This window comes from Patagioenas fasciata, chromosome 28 (genome assembly GCF_037038585.1).
Source record: "Patagioenas fasciata isolate bPatFas1 chromosome 28, bPatFas1.hap1, whole genome shotgun sequence".
Taxonomy (NCBI): domain Eukaryota; kingdom Metazoa; phylum Chordata; class Aves; order Columbiformes; family Columbidae; genus Patagioenas; species Patagioenas fasciata.
In genome coordinates, this window is record NC_092547.1 from 4,674,838 (window position 1) to 4,680,878 (window position 6,041).

At 64.1% G+C, this 6,041-nt stretch overlaps 1 protein-coding gene across 4 annotated transcripts in view; it reads right to left on the reverse strand.

The window, feature by feature from the left end:
• The window catches only part of LRP1 (LDL receptor related protein 1), an 86,544-nt gene that overhangs the window by 78,702 nt on the left and 1,801 nt on the right, over nucleotides 1–6,041 (reverse strand). The gene's annotated exons all lie outside the window — the stretch shown is intronic.

Consider the following 6,041-nt stretch of genomic DNA (forward strand, 5'->3'; position numbering starts at 1 on the left):
CCACACCCATCCCCGCTGTGGGTGCCCGGTGTCCCCACAGGGGTCTCCGGTGTCCCTGATGGACATGCCCGGTGTCCCTAAGGGGAGTCCCTGGTGTCCCCACACCCGTCCCCACAGGGGGTGCCTGGTCTACCCCTGGGGGTGCCCAGTGTCCCCTCACCCATCCCCGCTGTGGGTCCCTGGTGTACCTGATGGGCACGCCCAGTGTCCTTATGGGGAGTCCCTGGTGTCCCTGCACCCATCCCCACCACAGGTGCCCAGTGGCCCTGTCATGGGTGCCTGGTGTCCCCACAGGGGACCCTGGTGTCCCTGATGGGCATGCGTGGTGTCCCTACTGGGAGTCCCTGGTGTTCCTGCACCCGTCCCCACAGGGGGTGCCTGGTCTACCCCTGGGGGTGCCCAGTGTCCCCTCACCCATCCCCACTGTGGGTCCCTGGTGTCCCTGATGGGCACGCCCAGTGTCCCTATGGGGAGTCCCTGGTGTCCCTGCACCCATCCCCACTGCGGGTGCCTGGTCTACCCCTGGGGGTGCCCAGTGTCCCTGATGGGCATGCCTGGTGTCCCTACGGGGAGTCCCTTGTGTCCCCACACACACAGGGGGTGCCTGGTCTACCCCTAGGGGTGCCCAGTGTCCCCTCACCCATCCCCGCTGTGGGTGCCTGGTGTCCCCACAGGGGTCTCTGGTGCCCCTCACCCATCCCTGCCGGGGGTCCCTGGTGTCCCTGCTGGGGTCCCCGGTGTCCCCTCACCCATCCCCACCAAGGGGTCCCCACTGCCCCCAACCTCTCCACCGACGCTGCTGCAGAGCCCCCCGGCTCCCCTACCTGCTCAGCAGCTTTTATCCCATCCCCTTTCTCCACCCCAGCAATAAGCAGCGGGATGTTTATACCCTGGCCAGTCGGGAACCCAAACAGAATGGAGTGTTCTGCACTGGAGGCCATTATTTATGGCTTGTGGCTAAAGCTGATAACGCTTCCTCCAGAGACCTGTTCTGCGTTGTGCAATAAAGCAATTGCACATTATAGATTAATAGGCATTTCATCTGGGCGGCTGAAACAGGGCAGGAGGCTGCGATGCTGCAGGGCCGGGGCAGGAGCTGCTGCGTTTCCTCCCGCCCGGGACGGGCAGCAGCTCGCCAAGGCTTTCAAAGCGCTGGAGCCCGGCCAGAACCATTGGCCTTAATTCATTAGTCAACTCAATTTCGCTGGCTTCGCAAATAAGGACTTTGTCTGAGATGGGGAAACGGAGCAGAGCGGCTATTGTGCCCCCGGAGCGGGTAGAAAGGGCCCTTTGAGAGGACACTCTGCTGGAATAAAAGTCACTTTTATCCCGGAATAATTAGCATGCTCTGAGTACACTAATTATTCCGGCATAAAGGGACTTTTATTCCCGAGCAGCGGGTCCGCACGGGGAGCTGCTCTGGATTCTGGTCCACCTGCCCGTGTGAACGCGGCCCCCGCGCCAGGGACGACGCTGGATGGGGGGGACCGGGAACATAGGGACCCAACGGGCACTGGGGGGTTGCACCCCAGCTTTGCTCACCCATCCTGCCCCCCGGAGGCCGCAGAGCGGCAAGAGGGGGACAAGGAGCTGCAGACCCATCAGGTCCCCTCCCGGCATCCCCTGGGGACTCACAGGGAGCATCTCCAGGCTGCGGAGAGGACAAGGTCATGGAGCCACCGCACCACAACACCGTCTCCTGTTATTTCAAGGTCTCCCCGGGGGAAAACAACCCACGGCAGCACCGCGGTCCTTCCCGGCTCCTGCCAGGGCTTTTGGCCGTCACCCGTTCCCAGCCCCGGTCCCCAGAATCAAACCCGTCCAGCCGCGAGGACACGGTCCCCACAAACGGCGGCCTCCGGATGCCACGGCCGCGCTGGCGTTTCCCAGGGACGCACCAGGCAGCAGCGGCCGCACCGAGCACGTGCGGGGCCGGGAAGGTCTGGGAGATGCAGCATCCTCGGGCGCCGCACAGCCCCGCGGCTCAAGGGGTCCCCATGGATCCAGGGGTCCTTGCAGCTCAAGGGGTCCCCATGGATCCAGGGGTCCTTGCAGCTCAAGGGGTCCCCACGGATCCAGGAGACCCCATGGATTGAGGGGTCCCTGTGGCTCAAGGGGTCCCCATGGATCCAGGGGTCCTTGCAGCTCAAGGGGTCCCCATGGATCCAGGGGTCCTCATGGATTGAGGGGTCCCCATAGATCCAGGGGTCCTTGCAGCTCAAGGGGTCCCCATGGATCCAGGGGTCCTTGCAGCTCAAGGGGTCCCCATGGATCCAGGAGACCCCATGGATTGAGGGGTCCCTGTGGCTCAAGGGGTCCCCATGGATCCAGGGGTCCTTGCAGCTCAAGGGGTCCCCATGGATCCAGGGGTCCTCATGGATTGAGGGGTCCCCATAGATCCAGGGGTCCTTGCAGCTCAACGGGTCCCCATGGATCCAGGGCTCCTTGCAGCTCAAGGGGTCCCCACGGATCCAGGAGACCCCATGGACTGAGGGGTCCCTGTGGCTCAAGGGGTCCCCATGGATCCAGAGGTCCTTGCAGCTCAAGGGGTCCTTGCAGCTCAAGGGGTCCCCATGGACTGAGGGGTCCCCATGGATCCAGGGGTCCTTGCAGCTCAACGGGTCCCCATGGATCCAGGAGACCCCATGGACTGAGAGGTCCCTATGGATCCAGGGGTCCCTGTGGCTCAAGGGGACACCCATGAATCAAAGGGTCCCCACGGCTCGAGAGGCTCCTGTGGCTCAAGGGGTCCCCATGAATCCAGGGGTCCCTGCTGGGGCTCATCCCTCACACCATCTCCAGCCCTGGATTCTCCGCGCGCCGTCCGTCCGTCCGTCCGTCCATCCGCGCTGCCGGGAACGCGGCCACCACGGGAAGCATTAAACCCAAGTGCTTCCTTTCCCAAACAATAAAAAGTCACCGCGCCACCGCTCCCCCGTCACCCTCACGGCGCGAGCGCGTGTCCCCACGTGCCACCCGTTAACCCACGATACTCAAATCCCCCGGCACGGCACGAACGGCAAACGAGGGGCTCGGTCCCCCCAGGTGCAGCCAAGCAGAGGGAGGGGACAGCGGGGGGGACGCGGCACGGCCCGTCTCACCGCGGCGCGAGCGGCGGAGACGCTCGGCTCGTTCTTCAGCCACAATGAGCCGCTGTGTGAACGCAGGACCCGCCAGCGCCGGGTCCCCGCGCCCAGACGGCTGCGGCAGCGCCTGCGAACAAAGAGCTGCACCATATTAAGTAAATGGATGAGATTGATGCGTTTCAAAAGCTCTCGGCAGATTAAAACAACAATTTGCCTGGCGGCCCGCGGCAAACAAAACCCAGCCGCCCCCAGCAAGGCCGGGGCGGACGAGCAGCGGCGCAATGGTGGGGAGGAAAAGCCTTCATCTCACCCAGCTGGAACCCTCATCCTCAGCCCCCACGTCCCTCCCAACCCCAACCGTGCTGTGGTTGATTACAAAAAGCAGCGGGTACCCCCGTCGCCCCCCATATTATCGAGCGGTTCACCTCGCCCTTCACCTGCTCGCCGCGGCCTCATTCGGAGAAACGGCATCATGCAAGAAGCTAATTAGTCCGCTCAATTAAAGATGCGGCTTCCAACTCAATTAGACTCCCTCCCGGCCATCCTCAATGCCTCGGCCCACGCCGTTTGGACCAACGGACACCGCGGCTGCTCCTCCCGCCGAGGTCGTTCCCATCGCCAACCCCACCAGCCCCTCGCTGGGACCATCTCTGACCCCACGAAGCATCCGCTCCATCTCCGTTCCGCTCCCTTGGCTGAGAAAGGACATCGCAAGTCTATATTTAGCCCTAGAAATGGCCGGACGGCGTTGGGGAAAGGAACAACAGAGTGACATCCAGCAAGAGCCCGCGCGGCCCACACGGCGCTTTAGCTTCTTAAAATAAGAGCGAAGAAAACAAGGAGTCGGAGCCGAATTGGAAAAACGCTGCAAATATTTGCCGCCGGCGGGTCGGCCTGCCAAGGTACATTAAAGCGAAGTGACTGAAACGTTAAGTCAACAGCAAAACCTGGGCTGTAAATAGCGCCGCAAAATCCAAAAGAGAGGAGAACGCACCCCATGGATAATAAGGCAGGAGCTGGGGGACAGCGAGGCCGTGGTGGGGACAGAGGGGACCCCATCCCGTGGCTCCCGGTTGAGAGCCGAGCGTCCCGCATGGAGGGGGACGCCCAGGGTCGGATGCTTCTCCGGGGGGGACAGCGGTCACATTGAGCCCCAGCACAAGGAGGGTCTTGTCCACCTGGCAAAGCAAAGAGCACAGGAAGGAAACGGGCAGACCCATCAAGGCCTCGCCGGCTGAGTCAAGGAGCCCATTTCCCAACCTCGGAACCGCTGGAGTCACGCGGTGTCCCAGCCGAGCCCCACGGCTGAGGGCTCAGCCGGGGGTCCGGGGGACGCGGAGCAAGGGTTTGACCCGCGGGTCGGCACGGAGGTGGCGCTGGACGCGGGTCTGGGAACCGAAATCATTTCAACGCCTGGAAGAGGAACCTCCAGCCCCCACGGCGAAGCCGCGGTCTCGCCCGCTGGTTAGCGCTAATTGTGCTGACTCAGCAGGACGTGGCCTCGGCTCCTACTGCCTCCCGGGGCGGCAAAGGGACGCGTTCCCGGGGACGAGGCGCCTGGAACGGGAGCGCACGGGCAGCCCCGTCCCCATGAGGTGGTGGGAAGACCTGAGCGGTGGATCCACCTGCAGCACCAGCAGCTCCCTCGGCACCGGCCACGCAAAAACCCGCGGCACAGGCGCCCCAATGTGCCCAACATCCACGGATGGTGACGATGCCGCTGGTTTCTGCCCAAAAGGCCCCGTCCTCAATCGCCCTCCCCATTCTCAGCCCACAACCGCAGCAAAGCCCCCATGACTGCGGCGTCACCGCAGCCCCTGTGCCAGGGGAAAGAGGAGCAGCTCAACCTCCCCATGGTTCTTCACCAAACACCCCGGTCGCAGGCAGCGAGAGGAAGGGTTTGGGGGCTCAAAGCTGCTCGTGTCACCGCTCTGTCCCCCCCACCGCGCTGTGCTTCTGGAGCCCCCACGTAGCAGCTGTTTGCCACAGCTTGAGCAGCCCCCGCTCCTCCCCGGAGCACGTGGAAGCGGCACGGAGAGAAGACGAGGGGCGAGCGGTGGGGCTGAGCCGCCGAAGACGAAGGGGACGCCGCAGCTGTTCCCACCTCCGTGCCGCCCACGGCGCCTGGAAACAGCTCGGGAAGCAGCGAGGAGGCGACACGGTGGTTTCACCCCCAAAACGCGCAGCGCTGCCGGTGCTGCCCCATCCTCTCAACGCCACCACGTGTCACCGGACGGCGAACACGCGGGACAAGCGCTGGAGGTCAGCTCTATGTTCTGGACCCATAGTGACATCCCTTGGTATGTCACCTCCTGGGTCAGGGCAGAGCCCCCCAGGAACTCCAAGCCTTGCAGGGTCTTAGAGCTCCTCTGTTCACCTTTGCTGAACCCAGCAGGGCTCTGGGCACGTCCACGCACGCCCAGGGGACGGGCGCACGCACACGGGGGCACACGCGCTCCCCTCGCACACGGGAGACGCTCCAGCCCGGCCGGAGGGAAGCGCTGCCCCGAACCACCCCAGCCACCCTCAACCACCGCTATTTCCAAAGCAGCAAGCGGGGCACCCCCTGCCCTGCCCTCCTCCCCGAAGCTGCACGGACAGGAGCCACGCGCGGTGCCCTTTGTCCCCATGAAGAGCTGCCCCTCCGCTCCCCGCTGGACTTTGCTTCCCCCTTCTCCTGCGGTCAAAGCCAGGAATGAACGAGCAGCTTCCAGCACCACAAACCCCGGCACCTCTTTTGGGGTGCAAACGGAGGCGCTGGGGTCAAGGCACCAGCTCAGCCGCGTCCCTGAGGGTCCGGTGGCTTTGAGGGTCACTCTGCACTCCCCCAGCCCTCCGGAGCACCCATAGCTCAACGCTCCATGGGGCCCCTCATCCCCAACATCCCTCCCCTTGGGTGCCGCTGGAAGGAGGGGGTGTCTCTTTTGCCCCACTCCACTTCACGGGGTGGAGAAG